General features: G+C 44.4%; 1 protein-coding gene and 1 pseudogene across 7 annotated transcripts in view; one reads left to right on the forward strand and one right to left on the reverse strand.

The window, feature by feature from the left end:
• Positions 1-18,527, reverse strand: part of LOC126462885 (protein-tyrosine sulfotransferase-like) — a 970,604-nt gene that overhangs the window by 507,952 nt on the left and 444,125 nt on the right. The window lies entirely within an intron of this gene.
• LOC126426598 (5S ribosomal RNA) lies at positions 4,428-4,545 on the forward strand (annotated as a pseudogene).

Consider the following 18,527-nt stretch of genomic DNA (forward strand, 5'->3'; position numbering starts at 1 on the left):
TTTACTATAAAGTTACAGTAGGAGACCATGTTAAGTGTGTCTTGGACATGGAGAATGAATATGTGTGATTTATATTTTAGTTTCCCGAAGGATGAACAACGAGAAAAGATGTGGCTCCAGAAAATAAGGAGGAGTAATTTTTTCCCCACAAAATATTGCAAAGTATGTTCAAAACACTTTGAAGAGAAATGTTTAGACAGAGAAAAATTTGGACGTGTGTGGCTGAAGGTAGATGCTACACCAACTATTTTTAATTTTCCACAGCACCTACTACCAATTTCTGCATTCAGCTTAAATACATTTTCTGCACAAATCAAATAAAAAACACAATAGTGTATAGCTAATCAAAGTACGCATTCATCTTCTTTGGTGTATTTTGCCTTCAATTTATTTTCTTCACCATTTGATTAAGAAGCGTAAAATATTAGTAAACATGTCCCCAAACTCTTTCATTTGTGTCACTTTCCACTTCCCTTAATGGTGATATGGGTTGACTGTTACATGACCCACATTTATTCTCCGATCGCCTTTTTTCCCCTTCTTACTGAGTCTATTATTTATTTAATAAACTGGGAGCAAGTACGTAAAATGCGTTAAATAAACACTTCAAAGTGTCACCAGTAAGAAAAATTGTGCTTTAGGTCGCAAAAACGAGAAAATAAATACGCAGAAACAGCAGAAAAAAAGGACGAATTAGCAGGGATATAATCGCTAATGTGTGGCAAATTCGGTGTTTTTCGGACACTTGCAAAAGCACTAGCGTACTATCAAGTCGTATTGCAAGACTATCACTGCAAAAATGTACGCCAGGCTAGTAAAGTGCCGTATCATACCAAAAACTACCAAAAATCGAGTGCATCTGAACTGTGACACCTATCGCAAAGAAGCAGAATGCAATATCACTTGCCCTTAAAAGTTACGTAGCTGGTTTATTCCCGGTATCAAATGGATGCTGTTAAAATGTCTGCGCAACATATATAAATAATCCACGACACGTACCAAAAGAATTCGTCTGTACTAGGGATGTAGTGACATTCGAAATATACAGGGCGCTATACGGACAAACACACGACGTCCCGAGAACATGTGACCAGGCCGGCAATGTATGTTGACAACACAAAATCTGTTCCGCGCATGTGAATGCTCACTCCAGAGGTATTTACTCTGTGGTGTCACCGCCAGACACCACACTTGCTAGGAGGTAGCCTTTAAATCGGCCGCGGTCCTTTAGTATACGTCGGACCCGCGTGTCGCCACTGTCAGTGATTGCAGACCGAGCGCCGCCACACGGCAGGTCTAGAGAGACTTACTAGCACTCGCCCCAGTTGTACAGCCGACTTTGCTAGCGATGCTACACTGACAAATACGCTCTCATTTGCCGAGACGATAGTTAGCATAGCCTTCAGCTACGTCATTTGCTACGACCTAGCAAGGCGCCATTATCAATAGATATTTAACTTGTGATGCCTGTACCGTCAGACCGATATACATCACTTATGGATTAAAGTTAAGTAATACATCCACTACGTACTTTATTTGCTACTATTAATTCCCTTAACTGTTCCAGACCTCGCGCCAGCCTGCGTGAGCTTAAGCGCGTGCCTTTCGGCTTCCTCTCATAGTGACTTGGCTGTCTTGCCAAGTCACAACATACTCTATGGTAGGAATCAAAGACGGTATAATCTTGTAAGAGATATGAACAATATTGTCATCTCAGATTTATATACTGAAGAGCCAAAGAAACTGGTGCACCTGCCTAATAACGTATAGGGCCCCCGCGAGCATGCTGAAGTGCGGCAACACGACGTGGCATGGACGCGACTAATGTCTGAAGTAGTGCTGGAGGGAACGAAGCAAGCTGGGGTATTTTTACTTCCCCTATTGTTTTGCCATCTGCCTCCGTAAAATACATTTTTTTCATTTTTGACTAATAACCATTAACATACGTGAGTATAATATGCATTGTCATAAAAGGTTGGCCCTCAGTTTTAAAGAATATAACACCAGATCTAATTTTGTGTTAGTTTTACGTATGTAATTGATTTTCTAATTTATTTTGACTATTCGTAGTTAGTACCTATGATTATAGGGTGAAATCAATAACTGTTTCGTAACTTAGTCTATTGTTGAATTATAAACAAATATAAATTCTGTACTAATTATAAACATTTGGAGGAACAACTAATTGTATTCTTAAAGGATCTATTTGGCTCTATTTGAAAACATGTTAGCAAAGACAGCCCTTAATTAATTCCAAACTAATTTCCAGTTTCGTCAAAAGTATTGTTTGCATAACTATATATGTTAATTTCATGATTAAAACAAATAATTCGATTTAACCCTTGTAGCAGAAGAAACTGTTAAAAAGAACCAATTTTTCGATGTATTCAGTTAATTCAATGAGTTAAGTTTTAATTATAATTTCTGTGAATTTAATGTCAAACAATGTGTAATTTCAGTACCTATTATTGTGAGGACATATAAGTGCCCGATTTTTGGTCCTGAGGCAGTCAGTCCACGGCCGAGGTTCAGACGAGAAACCTGTGTTGGTTAGAACAACAACAATGCTTCAACTTAACTCTGAAATAAGTGATACACAATTAGGCCATGTGTTAAAACAATTACAGTGTCTGCTCCATATGTACCTTTCCATTCTTCAAGAACTGTGAACTTTGTGGTTAGGTTTTTACTGCTTGTAGATGTTCAATAGCAAACTATTGTACCAGTATGTGGATGTCTGCCTGCAAACTATTAATGAGGCTTATCGAAAGTTAAAGAATAGTGCACTGGTCATATTAAATGTGTATATGAGGGGGGGGGGGGGGGTGAACAGTGAAAGGCCGGCCGAACAGAGCGGTTCTAGGCGCTTCAGTGTGGAACCGCGCGACCGCTACGGTCGCAGGTTCCAATATTGCCTCGAGCATGAATATGTGATGTCCTTAGGTTAGTTAGGTTTAAGTAGTTCTAAGTTCTAGGGGACTGATGACCTCAGAAGTTAAATCCCAAAGTGCTCGGAGTCATCTGAACCATTTTGAACAGTGAAAGTAAACAACTGTGAAACGCAAATGTCCACCTGTCAGCTACATCACTTAAAGTAATCCGTGTTTGGCTTCCACCCCCCGTTTTTCACCCATTGTAGCAACGCAGTACGTCGACACCGAGAATATCAAACGAAGAAATGAAGCAAGCGAACGTCACAAACTGACACTGAATTCTGCAGGACTGGCCACAAATCCGTAAGAGTACGAGGGGGTGGAGATCTCATCTGAACAGCACGTTGTAAGGGATCCCAGATATCCTCAATAATGTTCATGTCTGGGGAGCTTGGTGCCCAGAGGAAGTGTTTAAACTATGAACAGTGTTCCTGGAGCCACTCTGTAGCAATTCTGGTCGTGTGGGGGTTGCAATGTCCTGTTGAAACTGCCCGAGTCCGTCGGAAAACACAATGGACATTAATGGATGCAGGTGATCAGACAGTATGCTTACGTACGTGTCACCTGTCACAGTCGTATCTAGACGTATCAGGGGTCCCATATCACTCCAACAGCACACGCCCCAACCATTACAGAGCTTCCAACAACTTCAACAGCTCCCTGCTGACATACAGGATCCACGGATTCATGAGGTTGTCTCCATACCCGTAAACGTCCATCCGCTGGACACAATTTGAAAAGCGACTCATTCGACCAGGCAACATGTTTCCAGTCTTCAACAATCCAATGTCGGTGTTGACGGGCCCAGGCGAGGCGTAAATCTTTGTGTCGCGCCATCATCAAGGGTACAAGAGTAGGCCTTCGGCTCTGAAAGCAAACATCGACGATGTTTCGCTGAATGGTCCGCACGCTGACACTTGTTGGTGGCCCAGCATTGAATCTGCAGCAATTTGCGGAAGGATTGCACTTCTGTCACGCTCACTCAACGATTCTCTTCAGTCGTCGTTATTCCCGTTCTTGCACGATCTTCTTTCCAGCCGCAGCGATGTCGGAGATTTGATGTTTTACCGAATTCCTGATATTCACGGTACACTCGTGGAACGGTCGTACTGGAAAATCCCCCACTTCATCGCTACCTCGGAGATGCTGTGTTCGATCACTCGTGCACCGACTACAACACCACGTACAAACTCATTTCAATCTTGATAACCTACTATTGTAGCAGCATTAACCGATATAACAACTGCGCCAGACACTTGATGCCGTATACAGACGTTGTCGAAAGCACCGCCGTATTCTGCCTGTTTACATATTTCTGTATTTGAATACGCACGCCTATACCAGTTTCTTTGCCTCTTCAGTATATATAATTTTTCTTGTTATCTGGAATGTTAATTACTCAGACTATTGTTCTTTGGACGTTTGTTCTCGTTAAGATTACCTTAAGGCTATTCTACGGCTCTATAAATATATGGCATTCTATCAGAAGAAATAGGCAACGGCCTTGCCGCAGTGGATACACCGGTTCCCTTCAGATCACCGAAGTTAAGCGCTGTCGGGCGTGGCCGGCACTTGGATGGGTGACCACCCAGGCTGCCATGCGCTGTTGCCATTTTTCGGGGTGCACTCAGCCTCGTGATGCCAATTGAGGAGCTACTCGACCGAATAGTAGAAGCTTCGGTCAAGAATACCATCATAACGACCGGGAGAGCGGTGTGCTGACCCTACGCCCCTCCTATCCGCGTCATCCAGTGAGGATGAAGCGGCGCTCGGATGGTCCCGGTAGTCCACTCGTGACCTGACGACGGAGTGCTTTTATCAGAAGAAATAAAAGAGCTCATCTCAACTGATTGATAGCTGAGATTCGAAATTAATTATTCTTCTACTATTACATTCTCGTAAATATCTAGAGTTCAAGATATCTACGTTGACGTGCAATTGGAGAGACGCTGAAGCCGTGGCGAACCAATCTGCATCAAACCGCGGTTCTTTACAGACTCAAGAACTCGCAATTGAATGGCGTTAACAGCGCTTCATCTAGATTTAGTCACTCAACGTATTACGCAAAAGACGAGTTTAGTTAACAGTGAATCACTTGAAAAACCAACAGAAGAAAACAAAATCTTGTCCAAATAATATTTTAGCACAACATAAACACCATAACAAAATAATACAACAATGAGACACTAACCGAGATACAAAAGTGTCGGAATACACACCTAAAGTCGGAATTACCGAAACAGCAACGATAAAGTTTATTCAAGGCCAAAGTAAAATTCGTAACCGTTGTTCTAGGCAAAATCTGTACCGTGAGCTCTTGAGGTTGAACAACAGAAAAACTGTAGTTCATACATTTCAAAATTTCGACACTTACTTGATACAAAAGATACATACAACGAAACTCATCGAACAATATTTCGAAGGCTTTATGTAGAGCCTTTTTATCTTGCGTTTTTTTCCCTTCCAAGTATCAAATTACGTAGAAAACAACTATATATTTCTCCTTTTCCACTGTTACAAGATCTTTCCTAATGAAAACTGTTCTTCCTCGTGCACAGTCTATGCTTTTTCCTTGGCTAGGTACTCTATTGAGAAAGTCAGTAATGCGTTGCTCCACCTCTGGACCTTATGCAAGCAGTTTTGCGGTTTGGTATCAGATGTCCTTCTGAGAGATATCGTGTCAAATTCTGCCCAACTGGCACGTTAGATGGTCAAAATCCCGACCTGGTTAGAGGGCCCTGCCCATAATGCTACAAATGTTCTCAACTGGGGAGAGATCTGGCAACCTTGCTGGCCACCGCTGGGCTTGGCAAGCAGGAAGACAAGCAGTAGAAGCTCTCGCCGTGCGCGTGCGGGCATTGTCTTGCTGACAAGTAAGACCAGGCTGGCTTCCAATGAAGGACAATAAAACGTGGCTTAGAATATAGCCGACGTCCCGGTGTGCTGTAGGGTGTCGCGGATGACAACCAAAGGGGTCCTGCTAAGAAATGAGATGGCAGCCCAGACCATCACTCCTGGTGAGTTTGTGACACTTGCACGGGCAGGGAATGCGCTGACATCTGGACGGAGCCCAGGACACTGTGGGAGTGTACAGGGTATTCCAGAAGTAGGATACACCGGACTGTCCGTCGCTATCTGTCAGAGTCTTAAAAATAAACTTGCCACCCTGAAGCGCTACGTGGTTGCTCACAGCTATAGTGAGAGCGCGAGCCAGCTCCCCGGTGCAGCTGTGGTTATCTTTCGAACATGTTTTCTGAAAACTGTCTTGAGCAGCTGGCTCGGCGGACCACACGCTTGTAGCTAAAAATAGCCCGGACCTTATCGACAATGTCAGTACAGATACGGGGATTAGCAATCATAACGTCTTTATAGCAGCTATGATTAAGAAAGTTAATAAATCAGACAAGAAGGCTAGGAGAGTGTGTCTGCTAGACAGGCCAGATAATCAGTTATTAGCATCTCACTTAGAGAGTGAGTTGACATCACTTAGTAACAGCAAAATGGATGTACAGGAATTATGAGCAAAGTTTAAGCAGATTGTAAATCGTGGTCTGGAGAGTTACGTGCCTAGTAAGTGGATACAGGATGAAAAAGATCCACCATGGTTTAATAACGAAATTCAGTAGACGTTGAGGAAGCAGGGGCTGTTGTACTAAAAAAAGAGAACACGCAAATGACGACAAGCGAAGGTTAGTAGAGGTTCGTGAGTCGCTGAAAAGATCTATACGCGAAGCGTACAACTACCACCATCGTCACACCCTAGGGAAAGATAGGGCAGAAAACCCTAGAAAATTCTAGTCTTATGTTAAATCGCTAAGCGAGTCTAAGGCTTCCATTCAGTCCCTTGTCGACCAGTCTGGTGTGACAGCTGAAGATAGAAAAACGAAAGCAGAAGATTTAAATTTCACGTTCAAGAAATCGTTCACACAGGAGAATCGTACAAACATACCGTCATTTGACCATCGGACAGACTCCCGTATGGACGACATAATAATGGCGTAGAGAAACAACTGAAAGATTTGAAAGTAAATAAATTACCAAGACCAGATGGAATCCCGATTCGTTTTTACAAAGAGCACTCTACGGCGATTGCCCCTTACCTAGCCTGCATTTATCGTGAATCTTTAGCCCAGCACCAAATCGCAAGTGACTGGAAAAAAGCGAGCTGACTCCAGCATATAAGAAGGGTAAATCACAGACCAATATCCCTGGCTTCGATTTTCTGCAGCATCCTTGAAGATAGTCTGGGTTCGAATATATTCAACTTTCTTGGGACTGAGAAGCTTATGTCCACGCATGACCATAGTTTTCGAAAGCATCGCTCGTGTGAAACTCTGTTTGCCCTTTTCTCACACAATATACTGCGAACTATGGACGGAGGACAACAGGCAGATTCCATATTTCTAGATTTCCGGAAAGCATATGACACAGTGCCCCACTGCAGGCTGCTAACGAACGTAAGAGCATATGGATTAAATTCACAGATTTGTGAGGGGCTCGAAGACTTCTTGAGTAATAGAACCCAGTATGCTGCCCTCGACGGTGAGTGTCCATCAGAGACAGGGGTACAGTCATGGGTGCCCAAAGGAAGTGTGATAGAGTGTTGTTTTACTATATGTACATAAATGATTTGGCGGGCAAGGTGGGCACCAATATTCGTTTGTTTGCTGATGATGCTGTGCAGTACGGTAAGGTGTCGAAGTTGAGTGACAGTAGGAAGATACAAGACGAATTGGACAACATTTCTAGTTAGTGTGATGAACGGCAGCTAGCTCTAAATGTGGAAAAATGTACATTAATGCACATGAGTTAGAAGAACCCCATAATGTTTGGATACAGTATCACCAGTGTCCTGCTTGGCACAGCCAAGTCGTTTAAATATCTGGGCGTAACGTTGCAAAGCGATAGGAAATGGAACAAGCATGTGAGAAGTGTGGTAGGGGAGGCGGATGGTCGACCTCGGTTTATTGGGAGACCGCATATAAAACGCTGGTACGGGCTATTCTTGAGTACTGGTCGAATATTTGGGATTCGTCTCAAGTCGGATTGAAGGAAGACATCGAAGCAATTCAGAGGTGGGCTGCTAGATTTGTTAGACGTAATTGTTACAGAGATGCTTTGGGAACTCAAATGGAAATCCCTGGAGGGAAGGCGAAGTTCTTTTCGAGAATCAGTGTTGAGAAAATGTAGAGAACCGGCATCTCAAGCTGACTGCCAAAAGATTCTACTGCCACCAACATACATTACGCGTAAAGACCACGAAGATAAGATTCCAGAAACTAGGGCTCATACGGAGGCATACAGACTGTCGTTTTTCCCTTGTTCAGTTTGCGAGTCGAACAGCAAAGTAAATGACTAGGAGTGAAACAGGGTACCCTCCGCGAAGAATCATACGGTGGCTTGCCAAGTACCTATGCAGATGCAGAACTGCTAAACTTCTTAGTGTGCCTGTATCTGTGAAAACCCGGTTAGCCCGGCAAGAGGCCCAGGCTCCGTACAAGTGTTCCAGTCCCCTCCTGATTGTCGGGCTGTCGAGCTATTTTGAAGGACTACGTTGGAAAGCAGTTTGAATTCATACAACATTTTCTTCAGGAACACGAGGACGGCCAGGACTCTTTTCTTTACACACACACATCCTTTATCCAGAAACTGTCAATACCATCTGCGAATGTTCCACCCATTCGAAGGATCAATTTGGTACCTCAACCTGAAACGTCCTTGCACTGTAATCACGGAATTGCACTTCGCAAACTCGAGAACACAAAATAATTTCTGCTGCGGAGTAGCCATTTTAAACACATGACTGTTACCAACCAAAACAGAAGACAACTGACATCTAGTGGCTATTAATATAACTAGCCTATGTACTCGTCTCTCCAGTAGCCGAACCGAGGCGCAGTGATCGATATTTTGGACAAAATACTTCTTTGTAATACGTACATTCTTTTTGAAGCACCCTGTATGTTGTACCAAAAGTTTCTCTAAATGTTAATATGTAACAACATTTATATAGTAAGAAAATAAAATAACCCACTGAAAATAGCACAAAAAGTGCTGAAACATGTCTGGGTAAAATGATACTGAAAAGGTGTCTTGCATAAGGCGGAATTCCTCGTCCTACTTTCATAGCAAGCACGGAGGTAAGAAGAACTGCAACACCACAAGATAACTCCGTTTAGTGTCTGAATTAAAAAGCTGACGTCATATTTTCATTCTCCCCTTCCCCCCCCCCCCTTTAAATCAGATTTGGTGAATTCTTGCTCGATCCCTTCCCCAACCCGATTTTGAATTCGTATCCAATGGTTCAAATGGCTCTGAGCACTAATCGACTTAACTTCTGAGGTCATCAGTCGCCTAGAACGTAGAACTAATTAAACCTAACCAACCTAAGGACATCATACACATCCATGCCCGAGGCAGGATTCGAACCTGCGATCGTAGCGGTCGCTCGGCTCCAGACTGTAGTGCCTAGAACCGTGAATTCGTATCATTAATGGACGTCACCTAAGGATTCCGCACACGAGCGACATATCGCAGGCAATCTCGACAGAGATATTACTTTCCATCGGTCATACGAATCGTCGCCATTACTTAAGAGCATTTATCAAGCAATTTCAAACAGTTTCAAACGACACTGTGCAGTCACTGAAAAATTTGTTTAATTGTTTTGAAATGCATTTATTGGTAAGCGTAGGCTATGTTATGGTATTCATTTGTGTCCAGAGTGTTGTGGACGTATTTCCAGTCAGTTCTTCGTAAATACATCCTAAAACCCGCAATTCCTTTTTCATTTATTCGTCTTATAGTCAAACTGCAAGTGTTTACCCTACGACTTTTCAATCTTAGTGTGTCTGTCAACAACGACACTGCTTGTAAACATTATGGGTGGGTGGAGGAGAGTTAGGTTATACGAAGAGGCAAGAGACTCTATTACATCTGTAGAATAGGTACTGTATGCACTACAATATTTAAATCAAAATATGTACTTCATAACACCTCATGCTGTTTCGATATTAACAAGTTTGATAGTAAGTCAAGTGTTTCATAAATACCCGAAAAATTACCAGTGGGAGCCCAGTATATTCTGATTATTAATGGCGACATCCATGAATTTGTGCTTCTAAGGCACCAGTTTCAAAATGCTGACCACTGCAAAATCTTTATTTCCGTATACTTCCTGAATAAAAGTGGCACCATCATCTTCGATTCCACTTTTCAGCGAGGTTCGTACTTCCTGAATAACTATAAATTTTAAAGCAAAGTCTTCGGAGCGAGCGGTTCCGTTACAAGAAAATATCCCAACCTTCACACGAATTACGATCCTGGTAAGTTCCAAAAATAGCTTGCATTTTACAATGTTCGCCCGAATTGAACAGGCGATGGTTCACTGAAGTACCTAGACGTGTTTGGTGGTCTAGCGGTAAAGTGGAAACCTAGAGGTCACCGGATAGAATCCCGGCCGGCCCAAGAAAATTTTTAGTCTGCCTTCAATCTAACTCACACCTCTCAACGAGGTGGGGAGTCGCGAAGAGCGACATGTGATTAGGGTTGCACGTTAAACTGGAGGTCCCCTTTCCCCGGCGGGATAACTGGGGAGGTTACGAACACCCACGTCGCCGAAATGGCGTCCAATTGAAAGATTTGCACCCAACCACGTGAAATCGTTATTACTAGGGTCCATCAGATTTTTAGAAAAAACAGCGAATTCATACGTATTGCACTGTGGATAAACAGTTTCAATGTGAAAGTGTGCAAGGAGTGTTACTTCAAAAAATACAGGTTAACGAGTAACTGTTGTGTTACGCAGCGCGTTGGCGAATGGATGTGTAGCGTGTGACTGTCTTTAGTACTGGAATATACGCTGTTACTGGCACCTGGCCAGGTCTTCAACTCGCTTTCCAGCGTAGTACCGGCACACACAATCAGTCACGAACAACGAACAGTACCGGGAAACTCGTATGCAGAACTTTTGTGGTCTGCTTACATCGAGAAAGAAAGTCACGAGATTAGTGTGCGGGGGCAAGAGACGTCCGTTAAGTGCTCTGCAGATTTTGAATGTTACTGCAGCGCTAAGTGCTGGAAGATCCCGTTCAAATGTACCTCGGATTTTGTATACGTCGTTCATAGGTGTCTTTATAACTGGCATTCGATATCTGGAATGAACTTGCCTTAAAACTTTTAAGAAATTAAAGCAAGGGCATTTTACTTGCCTGCGACAGATGTCACAGCTGAAATGTCTATAAGAAAGAAAGAGAGAGACACAACTGTTTTTTAGGGTTTGTACTGCACTTTATCGCTTTGCAGCGTCTGTCATAGTAACAGCGGCGGCAGCAATGAGAAATAGCTCCCTGGTACGCCAAAATCAAAGTGTGCCCAAAAACAACCTACCTACGGCATGTAGCAAATTAGCGATTTATCACACACTGCTATTTTTTACGGACGAAAGTTTTCGTCCTCGAACAGTCCACGGGTATACTGCCGGTTCATAGTGCCCAACGGGCACAATATTTCGGCGATCAGACATGTCGCCATCGTCAGGTGCGCTGAAGAACTGAGCCCCTGAGGGCGGGCGGCCATTTTAAATCCCCTCCCTCCCGCGGGCCACTCCCTTCGCGTGTCGGCAAGAAGTACGAACTGGCGACCAGGGCGGACGTAGCAAGCACATCGACGCTACAACAGATTCCGACGCCCACGTCTTCGCGACCGCCCTCAGCAAGAATCTTGTCTAGCTTGAAGGGGGAAACCAGATGGCGCTGCGGTTGGTCCGCTAGATGGCGATGCCATACGTCAAACGGGTATCAATTGCGTTTTTTTTTTTAAATAGGGACCCCCATTTTTATTACATATTCGTGTAGTACGTAAAGAAATTTTAATGTTTCAGTTGGACCACTTTTCTCGCTTTGTGATAGATGGCGCTGTAATAGTCAAAAAGTGGTATCACATAACATTCCGCCAGTGCGGACGGTATTTGCTTCGTGATACATTACCCGTGTTAAAATGGACCATTTACCAATTGCGGAAAAGGTCGATATCGTGTTGATGTATGGCTATTCTGATCAAAATGCCTAACGGGCGTGTGCTATGTATGCTGCTCGGTATCCTGGACGAAATCATTCAAGTGTCCGGACCGTTCGCCGGATAGTTGCGTTATTTAATGAAACAGGAAGTGTTCAGCCACATGTGATACGTCAACCACGACCTGCAACAAATGACGATGCACAAGTAGGTGTTTTAGCTGCTGTCGCAGCAGTAGCAGACAAATTGCGCGAGAATCGGGAATCTCAAAAACGTCGGTGTTGAGAGTACTACAGCCGGCCGCGGTGGTCTAGCGGCTCTAGGCGCTCAGTCCGGAACCGCGCGACTGCTACTGTCGCAGGTTCGAATGCTGCCTCGGGCATGGATGTGTGTGATGTCCTCAGGTTAGTTAGGTTTAAGTAGTTCTAAGTTCTAGGGGACTGATGACCACAGATGTTAAGTCCCACAGTGCTCAGAGCCATTTGAACCATTTTGAGAGTGCTACATCAACATCGATTGCACCCGTACCATATTTCTATGCACCATAAATTGCATGGCGACGACTTTGAACGTAGTGTGCAGTTCTGCCACTGGGCACAAGAGAAATTACGGGACGATGACAGATTTTTTGCACGCGTTCTATTTAGCGACGAAGCGTCATTTACCAACAGCGGTAACGTAAACCGGCACAATATGCATTATTGGGTAACGGAAAATCCACGATGGCTGCGACAAGTGGAACATCAGCGACCTTGGCGGGTTAATGTAGGGTGCGGCATTATGGGAGGAAGGATAATTGGCCCCCATTTTACGATGGCAATCTAAATGGCGTAGTGTATGCTGATTTCCTACGTAATGCTCTACCGATGTTACTACAAGATGTTTCACTGCATGACAGAATGGCGATGTACTTCCAACATGATGGATGTCCGGCACATAGCTCGCGTGCGCTTGAAGCGGTATCGAATAGCATATTTCATGACAGGTGGATTGGTCGTCGAAGCACCATACCATGATCCACACGTTCACCGGATCTGACGTCCCCGGATTTCTTTCTGTGGAGAAAGTTGAAGAATATTTGCTATCGTGATCGACCGACAACACCTGACAAAATGCGTCAGCGCATTATCAATGCATGTGCGAACATTACGGAAGGCAAACTACTCGCTGTTGAGAGGAATGTTGTTACACGTATTGCCAATTGCATTGAGGTTGACGGAAATCATTTTGAGCAGTTATTGCATTAATGTGGTATTTACAGGTAATCACGCTGTAACAGCATGCGTTCTCAGAAATGGTTCAAATGGCTCTGAGCACTATGGGACTCAACTGCTGAGGTCATTAGTCCCCTAGAACTTAGAACTAGTTAAACCTAACTAACCTAAGGACATCACAAACATCCATGCCCGAGGCAGGATTCGAACCTGCGACCGTAGCGGTCTTGCGGTTCCAGACTGCAGCGCCTTTAACCGCACGGTTTCTCAGAAATGAAAAGTTCACAAAGGTACATGTATCACATTGGAACAACCAAAATAAAATGTTCGCCTAAAATTGTGATCCATATGTTTGTGACTATTGCAGCGCCATCTATCACAAAGCGAAAAAAGTGGTCCAACTAAAACATTTATATTTCTTAACGTTCTACACGAATATGTAATAAAAACTGGGGTTCCTATTTAAAAAACGCAGTTGATATCCGTTTGACCTATGGCAGCGCCATCTAAAGGACCAACCATAGTCCCATCTAGTTTCCCTCTTCAAGCTAGACGAGCTTCGTTCTTTGTAGTATTTTCGTTTGACGCTTATTTCGTCAGATATTTGGCCCGGTCACGATCATTGGACCACCCTGTATAAAGAAACTCCGTTGCACATATATCACGGAACTACGCTCAAGTTCAGAAAAAAAAACAGACCACGCTGAATAACTAGATATAAGACGTTCATATTCACAGGCCATGCACGTTAGTATGTTCTGCAGAAATGATTAGAATTTACCCTTGTCGGCCCGCTGGTTCAAGGCCAACACCGACGTCGCGGCGCAACGCCACCTACCGGTAAGATGTGCCTGCGGCTGTCGTCGTCGCTATAACCGAAGGATATGGATCAGTGTGACTTGAACAGACGTGCAGGATGCCTGCGCGAACCGCACCGTCAAATCAATGAGTTTGAAAGAGGGCACATTATTGGCATGAGAGAATATGACGCACCCATCCGGAAAACTGATGCTCGTGTGGGACGAAGTGCAACGGGAAGGTCGTAGAACACGACGAGATGGGCCAGGTCGCACAACCCACACCATCCTGCGAGAAGATCGACACCTCATCCGAATGTCTACTGGAACAGTGGAACACATCGCACACTATGAGGGGTAACAGTCGGTCGCCGTTTATTACGGTATGGGTTACGTGCGCGTCGTCCACTTCTCTGCCTACCTTTGACAAATGTGCAGAAACATGCTAGACGGGAGTGGAGTGTGGGACGACTTCACTGAGGACAGGAATGGCATCATATAGTGTTTTCGGACGAATCCACGTTCTGTTTGTTTGAAAATGATGGCCGCATTTTCGTTCGCTATATACAGGGAGAGCGGCATCACAGTGACTGCATTCGCACAAGGCGTACAGCGCCAACTCAAGGCCTTAATGTGTGCGGTGCTATTGGGACCAACCACAAATAACAGTTGGTGCCTGTGCAGGGTGGTGGTGGTGGTGGTGTGTTGGGGCTTACGGGCGCTCAACATTGAGGTCATCAGCGCCCTGACACACATTAAAAGGAACGAATGTGGGCAGACCTAAGAAAACTAAAGCACACACTCAAAGAAAGCAGGAAAAGAAGGAAAATGCTACATAAGAAAGTAAAACCTAGAGAAAGGGGAAACATAGCAACAAGAATGTCACAGGAAATTGTTATTGGCTGGCCACTTACATAAAATATGGGCGAGCTTGTCACACAGCGAGCAAATTAAAATCCTCTCCCTAAAATCTTAGTAAAAACATTTACTGCGACCAGTGTCACCTACGTGAATGACATCCTGCGACCTGTAGCCATAACCAAATGCACAACACCCCAGGCGCCATTTTTAGTAAGACAATGTACGACCACATGTTACTGTCCGAATACGTCTCTTCTTGGTGTTACAGGATCTCAGCCCTTTGACAGCTCGGAGTGGCCGCGCGGTTAGAGGCGTCATGTCACGGATAGCGCGGCCCCTCCCGCCGGAGGTTCGAGTCCTCCCTCGGGCATGGGTGTGTGTGTTGTTCTTAGCATAAGTTATTTTAAGCAGTGTGCAAGTCTAGGGACCGATGACCTCAGCAGTTTGGTTCCTTATGAATTCACACACATTTGAACATTTTCAGCCTTTTGCCCTGCGACGGGTGCACCGCTGTGACCCAATGCCAGCCACCACAGATGGACGTTGGAACCATGTCAATGCATCAGGGCCGGCCAGAGTGGCCGAGCGGCTAAAGGCGCTACAGTCTGGAGCCGCACGACCGCTACGGTCGCAGGTTCGAATCCTGCCTCGGGCATGGATGTGTGTGATGTCCTTAGGTTAGTTAGGTTTAAGTAGCTCGAAGTTCTAGGGGACTTATGACCACAGCAGTTGAGTCTCATAGTGCTCAGAGCCATTTGAACCAATGCATCAGGGATGCACATACCACAGGACGCCATTCGCACCTTATACGCGGCGATGCCATCACACATGGAACAAGTTATCAGGCCCATGGCGGACCCTGTGCCTACTAAGCATCAGGACACATGGTGAATCGACGTGACAGATGCTAGTAACATACTAATGCACATGTCCTGAGAATATGAACTTCATATCTCTAATCTGAATCAGGAGTTGTATAATCTTGTTTTCAACATGTACGAGCAGGGTAAAATTCCTACAGACTTCGAGAAAAACATTATGATCCCCATTCCAAAGAAGGCAAATGCTACAAGAAGTGAAAATTATAGGACACTCAGCCTAGTTACTCACGCCTCTAAAATATTAACCTCAATTATCCTAAAACGCATAGAACAAAAAGTCGAAGGTACACTCTCCGAAGACCAGTTTGGATTCCAGAAAGATAGAGGAACCAGAGAAGCAATATTTGCCCTAAAACTAATAATAGAGAAACGACTAGATAAGAACCTGAAAACATACATAGCTTTCGTAGATGTAGAGAAAGCCTTTGATAATGTTAAATGGGATAAGATGTTTGAGGTACTCAAAAAAGTAGGAATAGACCATAAAGATAGAAAAATGATATGGAACCTGTACAAAAACGAGACAGCAGTTATCTGTGGCCCGCATCTCGTGGTCGTGCGGTAGCGTTCTCGCTTCCCACGCCCGGGTTCCCGGGTTCGATTCCCGGCGGGGTCAGGGATTTTCTCTGCCTCGTGATGGCTGGGTGTTGTGTGCTGTCCTTAGGTTAGTTAGGTTTAAGTAGTTCTAAGTTCTAGGGGACTGATGACCATAGATGTTAAGTCCCATAGTGCTCAGAGCCATTTGAACCAAGTTATCCGTGGACGGACAAAACAAGAAGAGGTGCAGATACGGAAAGGTGTCCGACAAGGTTGCGCACTATCCCCTGTTATCTTTAACGTATACATTGAAGAGGCGCTGAAAAAAGTAAGGGAAAATTCACAGACAGGTGTAGTAATTCATGGCCAACGAATAGATATGATAAGATATGCCGATGATATAGCTGTCCTGGCTGAAAGTGAAGAAGATCTTGTAGTCCTACTGAATAGAATGGATAAAGTTATGGGTGAAGAATATAATATGAGAATTAATAAAGCAAAAACAAAAGTAATGGCATGCGACAAAGAAGATCAAGTGAAAATCCAAGTTCATGTAGTCAATGAACTACTTGAACAAGTTGATAAATTTACTTATCTGGGCATTAATATTACCAGGGATGGAAGGAGCAAGGCAGAAGTGAGAAGTAGAATAGCTCAAGCAAAGGCTGCTTTTAACAAGAAGAAAAACATATTAACATCTAAGAGCATCAGCCTTGAAACCAGGAAAAGATTTTTGAAATCATATGTGTGGAGTGTGGCATGCTATGGGTGTGAAACATGGACTCTCGGGACAGAGGAACAGCAGAAGCTAAATTCTTTCGAAATGTGGTGCTATAGACGCATGCTCAAAATAAAATGGATCGACAAGGTCACAAACGAAGTGGTTCTGGAAAGAGCAGGTGAGAAGAGAAGCTTCTGGAGTTTCATTGTTAAAAGAAGAGTGCAATTTACAGGCCATCTATTAAGACATAAAGGACTCCTGAACACAATCATAGAGAGACATGTCGAGGGAAAAAGACCAAGAGGAAGACCACGACTGAGGTACATGGATCAAATCGTGAAAGATGTGGGATGTGACACCTATAAAGAAATGAAGAGAAAAGCTGAAAGACGCACAGAATGGAGACAAGCTGCCATTGTAGCTGTAGCAAACCAATCCTTGGATTGACCACTACAGAAGAGAGAAGAGAATCTCTAATCTTTCCAGGTGTTCTGTTTTTATCTGAACGTGAGTGTGTATCGGTTTGCAGCTGGTGACACGCTCAGTACACTACACCCCCTCTATAGATATTCGTACTCCAAGTAAGCTGGCCGTGTTACTTCCGCGACAATGCAAGGCGTGCACTTGTGGATCCTGGCAGCAGGTGGCGGTCCTGAGGCTCGGACTCACGAGTTCAGTGCTCGCGGCAAGTACTCGGCATTCGCTGGCAGTAGCACCCTTCGGTGGCAACGCCCCAACTGTCGCACTCAGTAGCCAACCGACGCTCCTAAACGGTCACAACTGCCAGCGACCGATAGCAGCTGCGAAGCCAAGGCTCTGGAAACTCGGGCTGCTTACATCCCACTGGATATCTCGTCCACGCCACCGCTCACAAGCCGGTCTTGCATGTAGTATTAAACGTTAAAGCTCGAATACGAAACGTGATTTGTGGGAAAAGGTGGATTCAAGGAAACTACGAAGGTTGTTCATAAGTAGATCCAGGACTCCAGAAGATGACTGCAAGAGGTACAAGAAATACAGAAAAATAAAACAGCATCCCTCCAAGTCTCCATTCGTAGTACGCCGTGACGTTCTTAGACTACAGGAAAGGTGCGTCAGAACACGAACAAAAATCACGCGCTCCGTACTGTCTCATCGAATTAGTTCACGCCTGTCCATAGGCAACCCAATGAACAGGTTTCCAAAATGCTGTCGCGTCTTCCCACTAAATTCAGGTCAGCGATTTCAATGAAACATTGACGTTTCCCGCACCACAAGCGCTGGCCATGTTGAGCACCTGTCCTTGGTTACTATCACGCTGTCGTCTTTTTAAATTCGAGGGACACTTACGAATAACCCGTTAATAAATTAGTATCTGCGTCTACAGATATACCATGAAATCCACTGCGCATGATAGAGGGTATTTTGAATCAGCAGGCCGCTTGTCACGGTTCGCGCGGCTCCCCCCGTCGGAGGTTCGAGTCTCCCTCGGGTATGGGTTAGATTAATTAGTGTGTAAGCCTAGGGACCGATAACCGCAGCAGTTTGGTCCCATAGTCCTTACCACAAATTTCCAATTTTTCGAATCA

This window comes from Schistocerca serialis, chromosome 1 (assembly GCF_023864345.2).
Source record: "Schistocerca serialis cubense isolate TAMUIC-IGC-003099 chromosome 1, iqSchSeri2.2, whole genome shotgun sequence".
Taxonomy (NCBI): domain Eukaryota; kingdom Metazoa; phylum Arthropoda; class Insecta; order Orthoptera; family Acrididae; genus Schistocerca; species Schistocerca serialis.